This window comes from Ochotona curzoniae, unplaced genomic scaffold, assembly GCF_017591425.1.
Source record: "Ochotona curzoniae isolate NIBS_2020 unplaced genomic scaffold, NIBS_Ocur_1.0 contig_908, whole genome shotgun sequence".
Lineage (NCBI taxonomy): Eukaryota > Metazoa > Chordata > Mammalia > Lagomorpha > Ochotonidae > Ochotona > Ochotona curzoniae.
This window is the reverse complement of record NW_024466607.1, coordinates 1,036,734-1,052,369: the sequence shown is the minus strand read 5'-3', so window position 1 is coordinate 1,052,369 and position 15,636 is coordinate 1,036,734. Positions and strand designations below refer to the sequence as shown.

The 15,636-nt window shown below is 54.1% G+C and overlaps 1 protein-coding gene across 1 annotated transcript in view; it reads right to left on the bottom strand.

The window, feature by feature from the left end:
• The window catches only part of CNTN4 (contactin 4), a 277,582-nt gene extending 263,169 nt beyond the window's left edge, over nucleotides 1-14,413 (bottom strand). Inside the window, exon 1 of the mRNA XM_040995092.1 lies at nucleotides 13,961-14,413. The gene's annotated coding sequence lies outside the window, so the exon portion shown is untranslated. The remainder of the gene's footprint in view (nucleotides 1-13,960) is intronic.
• Nucleotides 14,414-15,636: the final 1,223 nt, after the last annotated feature.

Here is a 15,636-nt window from a genome sequence, read left to right as displayed (position 1 = left end):
GTCGCAGCAATGCACAGCTATGCTATCGGTGGGTCCCAACACTGAGATGGGGCTAAGTGTACAAACATAAACTTCTCCAAACGCCCCAGTCCTGGAAGGCACTGTGGAAAGGCAGGGAGGCCAGGCCTGAGCTCAGCCGCTGCTACACGCAAGTCAAGATGCCACACACTCCCATGTGCTGAGTGTGAAGAGGAGGCTCTGAGACCCTCGCCTGGCTTCCTGACGTTCCTCCATGCTCCAACATGGCACCACGGGCACAGTCACTGACAGTGCCATGCTCCAACAGCTGCATGGGGAGTGAATCAATGGATGAAAGATATTCTTCTCTGTCTCTCCTCTCTGTATACAAAATTAAATTAAATTAATTTAATAAAATAAACAAATTTTTAAAATCTTTAAGAAAAGTGAGTTACAGGGAAGGAATATTCAAGCTGCACGCAAACGTAACACTTCCTGACATGTGCTTTCTAATGTGGGAAGGCTGACTGTCTAAAGGAAGAGAGCCAGTTGACTGCGTGTCAAGACTGCACGTGATCACGTCCACCAACCAAGCGAGCTTTAGCAATTCCATGTTTCCCCTCAGGAAGGAAATGGCCAGAAGAAACTAACCTCGGGCAACGAGAGCCCCTCCGTGGCTGCCCAGGCCTGCGATGCCAACGCTGCCTGCTGTACGCACTCAGCCAGTGCAGTGGCTCCTCCTGGGGGAGGGACACCCAGGCCATGCCCAAACACTCCGTCCTCCAGGTAACGAGGGGGAGCTCGGGAGGGAAATAACCAATCTGACAAACTGACAACAACCAGTTCCTAAGACACATGGCAGAAAAGAAGCTGCCACGGAGTGTTAGTCACTGCACAGGATGCAGGCAGGGGTCCCCAACAAGGCACCCCGCACAGCCTGAACCCCGCAGCGTGCTCGCTAAGGGCTGACTCACCCTGCTCTTCTCTAAACTGTTGATGTATGCCAATTTCAATACATGTCCTTGTAAATCCATTCAACTCCAAAGATCAATCCTATGAAAAGAACCACCCCAAACCAACAGCTTCCAAATCTATGAGCTGTCTTCATGCGTGGTGAAAAGAGAGGTGGGGGCCAGGGCATAAACTCCAAAAACTTGAAGCTGTACGGAAACCACATGCTCAACAATGGCGGGCAGACACAGCCACGGGATTTTGGGCAAATAAACATGATAGGGTTTTTATGGTAACCCAGAATATCCCCCAAAGGCAACAGGAAAGCAAGTACTGTGCAAACTCTACTTTCCAGGACATTATGTCTCTCATATAGATGCACACATAAATCTATTTCAAGATCAGAATTAGAAATTTGTAACTCATGCCTATATCAAGGCAATACCGGGTATACACACAACAGGGAATATAAAATCTCTTAGAGATTACATTTGATTTGATCTTCATTTAAGAATTTACATAAAGTTTATAAAGCACAAATTATGAAAATTAACATATGCAATGGACAGACTCAAAGCTAAATTGGATTCTAGCACCAATTTTAATTCTAATTCTACAATTCTAAACTCTATGGCAGAGATAAGTCAGTACACTAAAATTTGCAAACGAATTCACATTTATAAATTTTGGAGAGTAACAATTTACTAACACTGTTCGAAGAGCAGGCGCACCGACTCACCGACACAGGAACAGGTCTACAGCGAGATCGGGACGAGCGGCCGTAACCTCCGGGACTGGGAGAAAAGGCCCAGTTCACCACAGGAACCTCGGGGCCATTTCAACCCAGTGACATGAGGTGGCAGCTCAAACAGAGGAACCTGCGTGTCTACCTCCTGCAGGGGAAGGCAGGCCAGGAGTGGGCAGGGCGCGGCCCCGCTGAAGGAAGGAAGAGGGCCATGTTTCCACCTGGAGTCCATGCCGTGGGTGTGGACGACACACAGGTGCAAGAGAAGAGCTCTCCCTGGGGTCCAGCGTGGTAGCCTAGCAGCTAAAGTCCTTGCTTTGGAAGCGCTGGGATCCCATATGGGTGCTGCTTCTAATCCTGGAAACCCCACTTCCCATCCTGCTCTCTGCTTGTGGCCTGAGAAAGCAGTTGAGGATGGCCCAGGACCTTGGCACCCTAAACCTGTGCGGGAGACCCAGAGGAGGCTCCTGGCTCCTGGCTCTGGATAAGCACAGTTCCTGTCATTGTGGCTACTTGCGGAGTGAATCATTGAATGCAAGATCTTCCTCTCTGTATATCTCACTTTGCAATAACATATACATCTTAAAGAGAGAGAAAGAGAGAGAGAGAGAGAGAGAGAGAAGAGATCCCCTGTTGGCAAGGCCGTGAAGAGCTCCCAGCTGTATGGCAAGGCCTGGTGGGTGTCTCTCCAACACCTCGACGCAGTCCCCTTTGCACGGACACTCAGCCACCCCACTAAGAATTCTGCACTCCACTGAGGCACTGCCGTTTGCCCCGTGAGACGGCTTCTGCACCTGATGTGAGCTGTGGCTGTGTTGATGTGGCTGCTCATGTTGGCGGCTGGGCCTTTAACTACACACAGGAGTACAGTTAAGCCCATGCCATCTCTGGACACCTTATTGTGTGCCTACCCATTGCCCTGGAATCTGGCCCAGACGTGTAACATGCCTTGTGGAAATGATTTGATAAGTATCCTAAAAATTAATGGAAGTGATGGGAGTATGAGCTGGAACTGCTATGGTGATAAATGCAGTTACTGTGAGCTCAGAGTCTAGCCTGTCTTTGCAATTTCTCTGGAGCACAGAAAATATATTTGTTCTAGCTGCTTTTATAATTTTTGGCTAAAGGAATTAAAAGATGTTTTCATTAATATTATAGCGATATACTTTTAAGTATTTGATTGTTTGTGGGGTTGTAGAGTCTGTAGTTGTGGGGGGATTTAATATTTGAAACTTTGTCTTGAATCTTTATGTGTTTTCCCTTGTGACATATTTCCCCCACTAAGTGACAGGCAAGTTGTGGAAACAGAAATGTGGTAGGAGTGTATCGCTGACCAGCAGGTAACTGCGTGCCTTGGCCTTGGCCTTGGGGTCCTGGCTGTCGCCCAATAGCTACTGCCGAAGAGTAACGGCTTGCTTTGAAGAAAATGAATATAGTATTTTGCAGAATTACCTTTAAGAGCACCTGCTTAGTCATGAAGTAAAAATAGAACAATTAAATGTTTGTGCAGAAGCTTGTGATGTGCCTGAGTAAATAAAAAAGACAGCTTCCTGAGCTGCTAGAAGGGGGCACCAAGTCACAGTGTCTTCTGTCTCTTTTCGCCAACTCGACACACCCTTCCCCAGTTCCAAACTCGGCTGGAGCTGGCTTCTGGCACACCTGGACACACACCCATCTTCACAGGGTGCCCAGGCACTGCTCTTCCTAAGCACACAGCTTGCCCATCTTCACACACTGTGTGCATACCCCATTTCTTAAAGACACAGCCACTCCACAAGAGTGTCCACTTAGTCCCCTTGACCAGCACACTCCTCGGGCTCAGGGGGGGTCCCGGGGGGGGACAGACCCTGTGTTTCTGGTAACAGAGCATCAGGCAAGTGTTCTGGTTGGCTGCAGACAGACACTGGGACAGTCCACACTGCTCACAAGATGCAAGCAAAGTCTTTACATCCAGAGAAGCACGGAGCACAGGCAGAGCCAGCAGCGGACCCGAGCAGCTCTGTGCTACAACACATACTTTCTGGTGATGGAGACCCAGATCCCAAGCCCCCTGCACAGCCGTCCCAGCCACCCAGCGGCCATCTCCCGCCTCCTCTCACCTGCACCTGCCACACCCTGGTGGTCACAGGGACCGCTACGATCCACCTTACATCTCAGTACATGGAGATGTGCAGGCCGCTAAATCCAAAACTTCCCCACAGGTTGGAAATGTGCACAGCTTGGTGCCCCCTGAGGTTGAGACAGTGGCGTCCCTTTGGTTATAGTGCCGGAGCACCAGGGCAAGCTCCAGGTGGAGCTTCACAGAACACACTCCACGCAGGCGAAGGCGTCTTCAGAGATGAGGAAGCCCAGGAGAGACAGACTGAATGACTTTCCCAGGTCCGTGGGGACGGAACGCTAGAGTCAAGATCCGGATTAAACAAGATTCTGGAGTCAGTGCTGTTCAATGTCGCTTTGTCAACATTCACAGCTGCCAGATGTCGCACTCAGGGACAGAGGAAAAGACAGCTAGTGTGGCTGGCCTACTATAATTGCTACGCATTGATATCTTAAAAATACAATCTGCTCATTTGCGATCATTTTCAGGCTCGACCTCAGCGTACCACTGTGGCATGCCCTCGTTTCCCTGAGTCAGCTATTCTTAGGACACGGATATTTACAGCTTAGGACACTGATTTTTTCAGGCCAAGCTCTTTAAAAACAGTGGATTAAGTAGAACCTTGTCTCAGCTTATGAGATCAGATATCACCAGCAGTCTTTGGGGAAGCCTCATAAGGATTCTAGCTTTGCAAATCTGACTCAGCCAGAAGCAATAACAGGACAAGTCTTAAAAACGGGGACGAGAGAATGCGCTTGAGCAAACTTGCCTCCCAGTTGAACTTTGTGGATGTGAACTTTACCCTCGGACCTGGGTGGCTGCACGAGCTTCCGTGACACGGCAACGTCACCTTCGAGCTCTGCACCGGAAGATGTCATCGGGCCAACCGGCCCTCCTCTCCCACTGCCCCGCTCCTACCTCCCTCGCCCCCTGCCACTTTGTCAAATAAATAAATCCTTTCTAAAGATAGAAAGGTTTACCTTTTTGATGTAATTAATAGTTCGGAGACTGCTCCAGTTGTATTTTAAGAAAAAGATTGTAACTTTGCAACGCACACTTCCGTCACTTTCACTTGTATTTGATACATCAAGCTTTTAATGGCAGAATATGTTTATTCTTTGCATCATTTTCTTCCTGTTGTCTATGTACAGCAGGATGTTGGAAGAAGAGCTTGTTTTTATAAAGCTGTTTTCTGGGTTAGTCAACTTGTACTCTGACAACCTTCACTGTTAACAACTACACATGCTAGCAGAAACTTTTTAAAACACTTTTTTTCCATCAAATTTTCCTGGCAGGTGTGGCCTGGCCAAGGGGCAGAGCCAGCGTCACAGCAACGGGCTGACATCCTCAGCAAAACCTTGGCTATAACCTACATCACACACCGCCTGTTTGCCTGAGCTGGCCCCACCTCCATCCTCACGGGCTCGTGCTAAGACACCTGCCCCGTGAGACGTCCATGTGGCAACAGGGCTTGGGCTGTCGTGTTTGTTTCTGTTCCCCTGTGACCGATGTGCGTGTATGTTCGGCTGTGTGCACAGACACATGCACACTCAGACATGAGGACACTTCAAAACACGGGTGGAAAATGGAATTAAAGAAGCTCTGCTTCGGAGGGTGGTTTTGGAAAAGTTCAGGAAAAACTTGTGTGTGAGGAGATTGCAGGAATCCTTCCCCAACAGAACTTCATCATGCTCTTTCTCCATGCACTTCCGGAAGCCCCAGGCCCTGCGCACATTCCACTCAAAGCAGACATGCATGGCGCCCAGTACCGCACGGCCCCTTCCCTCCAAGCCCAGTGACGTGCCCACCGGGCACCTTGGCAGGCCCATTGCTAGTGAATCAGATATAGGAACAGCCAAGGGAAAAACTTGGCCTGGCAAAATAAAATCACAGAATGTTGTAGAGGGGCTATTAGGCCATGGGCAAGGCACGGCTGACCTCAGCTGGAGCCCATGGCATCCCGACTCCAAGTGAGGCGTGTCAACAACTCAGAGTGCTAGGAAAACACATGTGTGCTCGATGTGGGGCACAGCCCATGATGCGCACCTCTGCTCACACGGTAACGTGAAAATCTGCTGCAATAGAAATGGTCCCCAGCCCACTGAGACGGTACAGCGTCTTTCAGACTGCAGGCTCAGCAGGTTAATTTCTGTGTACGTAGTTTAGTATCTCAGAATTTCCTTTCAGGGTATGGTGTGTTTATATGCCCCTTCTAACCTATTCTAGCCGGAGAAAGCAGGGGCCGTCCCCAGGGAGTCCTCAGCAAACAGGAAATACACAAGAGTGGCAACCTCAGCTTCCCCAGGGACCAACCCAGCCACTGCCACCCCCAAGGCTCATGGACTTCTATCCTGGGCACGCCCAGCTGGCACCTTTGGGGGAAGGAAGATGCAAGCTCCAGCCTCTGTGTTGCACATCCTCGGGGACAAGGCTCAACGACAATTTCCTACCTTGCCATGCAAATGTTTCAAGTCTCTCAGACCCTGGGCTGGGACTCGGTGAAATGCTTTGTCTTCTTGCTGACTAAACTCGTGTGTGAGTGCCCCATATTTCAGGATTGGCAAAATGGAAACACGTGCTGGTTATAAATTCCACCCATGATACATGATCACGCAAAAGCTGTGCAACAGCATTGTTCCTTAAGCCCGAAGGAGCTCCAACATTCCAGAATGTCTACTGCAGGGGACAGCATGGTGGAGCAGCAGCTCAAACCACCACCTGCAGTAACAGCTTTCCAGGAGGGCCCAGCTGTGTGCCCCAGTCTGCTCCACTTCTAATCCCGGCTCCTGCGAGGGCGTTCCAAGCTGTCCGCTCATCCAGGAGTGATCCAGAGGGTGGAAGTTCTCACTTCTCCGTCTTTCCTTTCTCTCTGCAACTCTTTCAATTATCAAATAAATCTTTAAAATAAAGCTTATCAAATGCAGAATGGACAAGCAGGATGTATGGTATCCAGTACTTCCTGTGACAGGGTAGCACTGACCTGCAACATGATGTGAATGAAAATAGGAAGCAAAGTAAGTGAGGGCAGTCGGGAAGACCTGGGCCTGCAGGGCTGCAGGTCCGTGACGGGTCCACACAGGAGCGTCCGTGGGCTCAGGAAGCAGCCTGGCCTCTGCCCAGAGCTGAGGGAGGGAGGGTAGGATGGCAGGCAGGCAGGGGCGAGAACCGGCTAGGTGCCTCCCATCTGATTTCAAAGGGCAGCACAGTGAGACAATGAAGAAGTCAGGTGGGCAGGAAAGAGAGCTTATGTTGGAACACCCAGTGTGAGTCCAGTAACTGACACTGAGTGGTCATGACCAGGTCCCCCAAGTGTTGCGGAGAGACGACTGGGACCAGCCAGTAGGGAGCACCTCACGTGCTGACTCTGGCCAGGGAGAGCAGAATATGTGTGCCCTGGAAGACACGGGCTGCCCTGATGGCAGAACAGGCAAGGTCACCTCTTGGAATTCCTAACTCGGGACTGGCTCCTGGTTAAACAGGAGACAGGGTGGGGCTTCTCCCTTAAAGAAGTCCCCTTTGTCTCAGATACATGAAGGAAACAATGTGGAAATAATAGTCTTACCCACTTTCCTGTAACCCTTGAACCTTTTTACCCTAACTAAATATGTAAAGATTGTCAAGATGTAATTTAAAAATTGAAAAGTAAAATAAAATTTAAAAAGAAGAAGTCACAATGGAGAGAGGCCAGCCCCGAGGCGGCCAGCAGTGCACTTCCCGCCCTGACCTCACGCACGCGGAGCGGCTCTCAAAGCTCCCCTCGCCATGACAGTTACTTGTGAGCGACTACCTTTAATAGGAACAGCACTTTGCTGCAGTAAAACACGCTGCTCCAAAGAGCCCCTGAGGCTCCCACGAATGCTCATTCAAGCCTACACAAACCACAGCCAACGGAGGGACTGCAGAGCCTCTGCGAGATGCCTAGAAATGCGCTTCACAGCCCTCGGCTTGGCCAATCAATCACTTGAGGCAGACGGACAGGAAACCCCGAAAACCCAGTGACGCACTGGCAGTGCAGAGAACCCCACTGCTTGCACAGGCAGGGGACGCGCCGGGAGCCGGCAGCCGGCAACACCCACCTTGAAGCCATCACTTGGACTCGCTGACTCAGAGCAGGCCACGCAGTGACCAAGTCACAGTACCCCGAGAAGGGGCCACTTTCTCCACTCCCCACGACTGTGGGATCTGACAGAGAACGGGCAGGATGAGGAGAAGGGACATGGGGGGACACGCTAGCCCAGGAGCACCTAGGGCACCCGGGCCCGTGGCCTCCGCTCTCCTGAGGCTGTGGCTCGCTCCTGACCCAGCGCACTTCCCTTCCTGCGGCCATGGCCGGTCGGTCTCCTGGCTGCTGTCATTACCCTCCGTCGCAGTCTACCGTCTTCATTAGCTGTAACACAGAACTCCACACCTCCAATCTCTATAAAGTGACAGACGTGAGGATGGCAGGGTGTCCTTAAGGACCTGCACCTGCGGTGCCCCTGCGCACCTCTGAAATGCAGAACACACCACCTGCTTGACCACCGCGTTGGTGGATCCCCGAGCTCTGCCCACAGTGAGACCAGCCACTGAGACCACAGGGCAGGAACCACACATGTGGAACCAGGATGCTGAGGCACGACTCTGGGAGCCACCTGGGGACACTCCAAGGTCACACTGCCCATCTGCCCCGACCCCTGTGCTTACTGCTCGCCTGCACAGTGGGGCTCCCTGGCATTCTACTCGGGTCACCGGCCAGGGAACAGCACCGTGTGAGGCTGCTGGGCCACGCTCCTCAGAAGACCTCAAGACAATATAAAGTGCACACCACTTCCGGACCTAGGACTCTGGTCCACGTCACGGTTCCATCAGCTGTGCTGTCACCCGCAGGTGCCTGTGGCAAACGCACGACACGAAGTGGCCCGAGGGATTGAAATGCTGTGTAAAGCGCTTGCAGAGGCCACTGAGAGCCACACCCACAGTCCCTAGGGGAGGAAGCAAAGCCCGACACACCACGGAGTCTACACTCAGGCAGCTTCGGTCCGTGCTGTTTGGAGCAGTCCACAAGACCCTGCTTCGACCCTCATGTGCCCAGCAGAACCCCCACTAGCCAACCCGCCGGCTTTGCCCGGCTGTTTGTTCCCTTGTCAGCATCTGGCAGGGGCTCTCCTCCAGCTTGAAGCCTACTAGATCAGGAGCGGGCAGGGACTCCAAGGAGCTAAACACAGCAGGCGTGAGAAGGGCCATGACTTCCCTTTTCTTTACGAGGGCGGAGGCGGGGGACACACTGAGCCAGGAGCAGCACTCTCCCAGAGGACGCCGCCCCTCCCGGGGGCCCGCACCCCACCCCAGCATGCCCGCATGCCCCGTGCCACCCCTCCGGGGGCCCGCACCCCACCCCAGCCATGCCCGCATGCCCCGTGCTTCACGACGCCCCCTCTGCGGCCTCCCACGCTTCTCCAACAGGATGAGCTCAGGTTTTGCCATCGCTCACTTCCATCTTCATCTTCCCACGGGGTCTCCTCCTGTTGACCCGCCCTGTGCGAGTCTGGTCCTCGGGCCGGGGTCTCTTAAGAAGATACCTGCCTCCCGCCTTGACCAGCCTACCCTCACGGCACGCTGTGCTGGAAACAGGAACGCCTGAAATTGGCACATTCAACTTTACCACATCAACCTGATGCCAAGAATGTCTGCCTATAAAATCCTGACTTTTTAAAAAATTATTTTACTTTTATTAGAAAGTCAGACATACAGAGAGGAGGAGAGACGGAGAGGAAGATCTTCTGTCCAATGATTCACTCCCCAACTGGCCACAATGGCCAGTGCTGAGCCAATCTGAAGCCAGGAGCCCAGAGCCTTCTCCAGCTCTCCCACATGGGTGCAGGGTCCCAAGGCTTTGGGCCGTCCTCCACTGCTTTCCCAGGCCACAAGCAGGGAGCTGGATGGGAAGCAGGGGCACTGGGATTAGAACTGGCAACCATATAGGATCCTGGCATGTGCAAGTTGAGGGCTTTAGCTGCTAGGCTACCGTGCTGGGTCCCAAATCCTGTCTTTTTAAAGATGTATTTTACTTTTGAAAAGGTAGAGTTACAAGGAGGTGGGGGGCACAGATCTTCCATTCATTGGTTTACTTCACAAGGGAAGCTAGCTCAGGTCAAATCCAAGAAATAGAAGCTTCTGCAAGATCTGCCATATGGGTGTAAGGGACCAAGCACCGAGGCCGTCCTTCACTGCCTTCCCAGGCCCATTAGCGGGGAGCTAGGTTCAAAGTGGAGCAGCTGGGATTCGAACCGTATCAATATGTGATGTCGATGCTACACGTGGATGCTTAACTTGCCACACTGCGGTCATGGCCCCTAAAACCATGGGCTTTATTTGCATGAAAGGCAATATTTCTCTGGAACCTCACAGCTAAAAATGTCCTTCTGGGGTCTGGTGAGGTGGCCAAGTGGCTGAAGTCCTTACCTTGAACTCACGTGTGCGCACATACACACACACCCTGAAGAGCCCATTTTCCTCCCGATAATCAAGGTAGGAGAGCTGCAGGTCGTCCTTACAGCCTTCAGATCTCTCCTACACCACCAAGGCCCTTGGCACAGGAAGCGCAGCCCAGTGAGGGAGTGAAGGAGAGCCCTGTGGCTGGAAGGGCAGCCCAGCCAGCCGCTCAGCCAGCCCAGGACCCTCACACCTCTGGCTGTCTTGCCTGGGATTGCATAACCAGGATGCTGGCTGGGAGAGGGGTCGTGGACATCCGCGCCTGGATTCCCACCAACACTCAGGCCGTGCAGGCTGCAGCAGCCCTGCGGAACACCACTGGGCGAGAGCAGTGGCATGAATGGGGATGGGGCCACTGGGGGCCAGTGTGCTGTAGAGGCAGGTCCCATTTCCATGCCTGGGAAGCCCACACACTTTGAGGGTGGACTAGGACCCCCTGGGGTAACTTGGGGACACTGGGGGTGGGACAGAAGCAGAGGGAAGGATCAGGAGGTTGCTGGCAGCCTCTCTGGACAGCAGCATTCCTGTGAGGAAGGTAGCCAGCCTCCCCACTCTGCCTCGGAAGCCCGCCTCCCCTGCCGACCTCAGGACCCAGGGTCAGGAAGGTGATCCTGTGTGGGCGGTGTCAGAGCTCAGGCCAATGGTATTCCCTCTCGGCTGTGTCTCTTCATTGATCCAAAGCCCTCTGTGGCTTGCACGTCACCCTGGCAAAGTCTGTGCCAGCTACTCTGGAGCTGGTCCCAGCATCCTTACCCTGGGCCCCCGTCACTCCCCACGTGTCCCTTCTGCAGCAGGAAGCTCTGGCTTTCAACCACAAGGTACATGTTCCCCCCCTCCTGGGTTAGGTTTCCTCTTTGTGTGTGTGTGTGTGTGTGTGTGTGTGTGTGTGTGTGTGTGTGTGCTTGTAGAGTGTTCAGAGCTGTAGCCCTTTACTGGTGGAGCTCCTGTCTGCCCAGCCCTGACACCCCCAGCCCCCTTACTCAGCCAGGCTCTGTGTCATGGGCCTCAGCCTGTACTTGGTGTCTGCCTGAAGCAGATGTTGGCTCTGCCACAGCTCCTCCTGACACTGCTCACAGTAACAAATCATCCCATTCCTGCCCCGAAACAGCACAGGGACCTCACGGTCCAGGGCAGCACATGTATTCCTCCATGGGAACTCCAGCAGACACCCAAAAGCAGGCCCGATGCTAAGTGGAGCAGTCTAGGAAGCTACGGGTGCTCTTACCTGTTGAGTTCAATATCTGAAGGCAGGGCAAGGACCCGTTTCCACAGCTGCCTGGAGCTGTGCAAGCAAGGCCCCAGGAGCCACAGGCTTGGCTGAGGCAGCCTGCCAGCCTGTGACCCAAGGCGCTGCCTGTCACCCTCACAGTGACTGCATGGAAATGGTCCCTCCATAGGAAGGAAGAGTGTGCTGCTACCAGACAGAAGCTACTCAGTGCCTGGGATCCTGCACCCATGCGGGAGACCCTGCGAAGCTTCTAGCTCTGTTTCAGACCTGCCCAAGTCTGGTCATTGCAGCTATTTGAGGCGTGAACAGCAGCCTGCAAGATCTACCTCTCTCCCTACGTATAATTCTTTCAAGAAAAAAACAAAAACAGAAGAAAAGTAGAGTAGGCAAACAGTATTTCTACCTGTAAGATTTCTCCTGGGCAAGTGTCGCAGGCCACCAACACACCCACCCCGGGAACGCGCCAACGTGCCACACTCAGGGAGCTTTTCCGAGACAGGGCAGAGCCGGACCCGGCTGTGGCTCACGGTAGCCCGAACTTGAGGCTAAAATCCACGAGAGAGTGGAAGAGTAGGAGGAGTGGACGGGGCAGAAGAAGAGCAGGAACAGTCTTCTGACGCTCTGGGCTGATGGAGACAGCCTGCCTCACCTGGTTGCCAGGCAGGGTTGGGTAACAGGAGCCAGAGGTCTCAGAGGGGTTCACAAGGGCACATTATCCTCAGCTGGAAAGCCAAGAGCACACCCAGCTCATCGTCCAGGTGGCAGGCAGCCTGCCAGCAGATGGGGCATCTGCCCTTGATGGCCCCAGCAGGGGCACACCGTACCAGCGCACATCTAGGTTTGCTCACCTTAAAACCATCCCCAATCCTGCAACCATGGACAGTCCTTACTGCCCAGCTCATTCTTTTGCCTCCAGCCCTGGGGACAGCCCAGGCTGCGAGGGGAGGCGGACCAGGGCAAACAGATACAGCTCAGAATGTCACAGTGGGCTCAGCGCTGCACCCCTGCTCACAGCCCCCTCCTGGCTTTGCCTGCCTCACCCCCAGCGCCTTGTGGAGCCCAATAGACCTGCTACAGGGAGAGCTGGAGTAAACTGCAGGGCTGGTACAGACTGGCATGTGGTAAACATACCCAGAGACCCAGCACCTTGCAAAGGAAGCAGCATGCATCCTTTGGATGTTCAGGGCGCTTCCACTCTGCAGACCCCGTGGACCACAGCCCCCACTCGGCCTCCCCACCTGCCAAGCGTGAGTGTCCACTCCCCTTTGCTGCATACTCAGCCCAGCGGTGGAGAGCATCCGGCTACACCCGAGGTGACCAGCGCACATCGCCAGTCTTGCACAAAGCTCCCCAAGCAGCTACCCAACTCCCTCCCTGCCAGGTGCCAGCTGCGAGGTCCACATTTGGGAAAGAAAACCAAGCCTAGCTACTAGAGGAAAGCAGGCCTCCACAAAAGGCAGAGGTTCTGCTGGCTACAGAAATGGGTCAGCAGTGTCCCAGACACGGGGCTTAAGACAAAGGCAGAGTTTACCAAACAGGCGGATACAAAGCCAGTGTTTGTAACAGAGTCAGTGGACTGGAATTCCTTAACCACCAGCTTGGTCCCTCACAGGCTCCTAGGACAAGATCACACCCTTACAGCCACTGCTGGCTCCACCCTGAGCACAGCGGACCCGGCACGGTCCAGGCAGACAGTTCCCTGGAATGCACAATGGTGGGCTGGTTACTGGAGGTTCAAGCACTTTTACCAGTTTCCCAGCTGTTCTACACTCAAGGCAGGCAAAAGCAAGTGTGCATGGCACTTGGGTTAGCAATCCCCAATTGCCCAGTGTTGGCCACCTTTAATCTCTAAGCCACGGACACCCCATCAACACCAACACGACCCTACAGCACTGTGGAATGGCAGCATCTTGAAGGAGAAGGGCTAGGAACGTAAGGATAGACTTTGTCGGTGGGATGCACAGAGATAAACCAACAAGGCTTTGTGCTCATTTTCCCTTTTTTGGAAAGACATTTCCTTCTCGAAGAGGGGCACCTCAGAAGTTACAGTTAAACACAGGCTCTTCCTGCTACTGCCCCAGAGCAGCGGGAGGAGCCGGGAAAGCAGCCCACCTTTACAAACCCTTCGGGAGGCAACCTCCCTCCACAAAGTTTCCAAACAGCAGCGCGCATCAGGCAGCCTGGGCTTCTGGCCCAAGTCTATGCACTCTTGGGGTGGAAGCGCTGGGACGCAGACCACTCAGGACAGACCTGCGGGCACTGCCGCCCTTCCATGCAGCAGCTCTGCTTAGGGCCAGGGATGCACAGGAAAACGAGTGCACCCTGGGTGCCAGGGCAGAGAACCGGGCTCCAACTTCCATGAAACCCGGCTGAGGGGCCCCGATTCCCCACTAAGGATCAGCTATAAAGAGCCCTTGCTGGATCTGGTGAGCACTCCGTGCGCCATCCTCTGCCTCCCTAGCCTGATACCTCTCCCGGTCTCCCTCGCTCCCTCTCCACCGATACTCACAGGCCAGAGAATCCGTGTCCCGCTGCCCCTCGCAGGTGCTCAAGTCCAACAGTGGCTCCGGGATCCGCGCCTCCCTGCGCCTCTGCCCAGGGTGTGCGCGAGCGCCCGGTCCCTGGGGCTTCCTCTCTCAGCCCTGCCCACAGCGGGAACCAAAGCAGTGCTGGCTCTGCGCGGTGCGCCGCATGGCCCCGCGCCAGCTCTAATCAGGGAGCGCCCAGCTCCACGGCTGTGGTCCCCGAAGGAGCGACGCAATTAGCACAGGAATCAGAGAGGCGCCCAGGGGGAGGCGCGCGAGTCTCCAAGGAGCCGCTCGCATCCTCACTAGGAGCCTGGAGGATGTGGAACTGGTCCTCTCCTCTCCCATTCGCCTCTGGATTTCGGGGGAGGGCTGCAGATTAGGGAGGGCTTCCTTCCCCACGGGCAATTTGTGTGATTCCTAGACTGCACAGCAGCAATCTGCAAGGGCCGCGCTGGTTCTCAGCCGCACCCCGGAAGGAGGAGGCTAAGGGCGGCGCAGGCGTGTCTTCTCCCCCCAGGGATCTCAACGCACACCTGCCAGCCCCTGTGAGCGCGGCTCGGGCTGGATTCAGCCTACCCCGTGCGGCTCATTTTGCACCAGCAACAAGGGGGACGAGGCACTGAGAAGGGGGGCCTGGACTTTGAAGAAGGGCTGTGGGGCAGGCGGGGCACTTCCTCAGGGAGCAAAGGGAGAGCTTTTAGACCCTGAATGGGAACAAGTGGCCACACCCTATCCCCCCACCCCACCCCCAGACTTTTACTGAAATGCAAATTTAACCTCATCTTAGCAAATCAGGGACTGGAACCTGCTGGGTGCCATCCCAGGGAAAGGGGCAGGCACTCCAGCATCAGTCCTTAGTTACGAATTAATTAATTCAGGAATGAGAACTCCTGAAGCTCCCATGGATGAATCCCTTCCCCAAGTGCCCACAGCCGGCAGGGCTGGACCAGGCCAAAAGCAGGGCTGGGTGGCAGGACCCATCCACTGCAGCCATCCCTGGCTGCTTCCAGAGAGCCCCTTGAATGGGAGGCAGGCATAGTGCTAGGACCAGGACCTGGACCAGACCCTGCAGTGCTGGCACCTTGGCTGAACAGGTGCCCCTCTAGCAGGCTGAAATGAAGGTGGGGGTGGATTGGGAGGCATGGAGCACGCCCTGGGCGATAGCTGGGAAAGCAACTCTGGGACAACCCTGGGGGCTGCCCTAGTCAGCAATCACCCACACCAGGTCCCAGCACAGACTGGTGCCCAGCTGCTAGCAGTAGCAGCCACACACACAGGGAACCCAGGACCCGTCCAGTCTCAAGTTTCAAAAATCTTTCTGAGCTTTGAGTGATCCTGTGATGTGCCACCCTGTCTCCTTTCCTTGCCTCAAGGCCGTTTGCATGAAGCAGCCTGGTCGATTTAACTCTGGACCCTGCTGCAGTTTGGCATCACTTACGAAGTGACTGGCACACAGTTAGTGTTTCTTGTTTTCATCTGGCTCAAGATGACTGAGGCTTCAGCACTCCTTCATCCAGCTCATGTGAGGTGCTGACAAAAACAGGTTAATTAAATAGCAATTGTGCATCTCAGTCCTATTAGCAAATGAAAAGAGCAAATTAAAACATGAACCTGTGGGCTCAACAGCAAAGACGGAGCTTACCATTTAGCTGGCTTT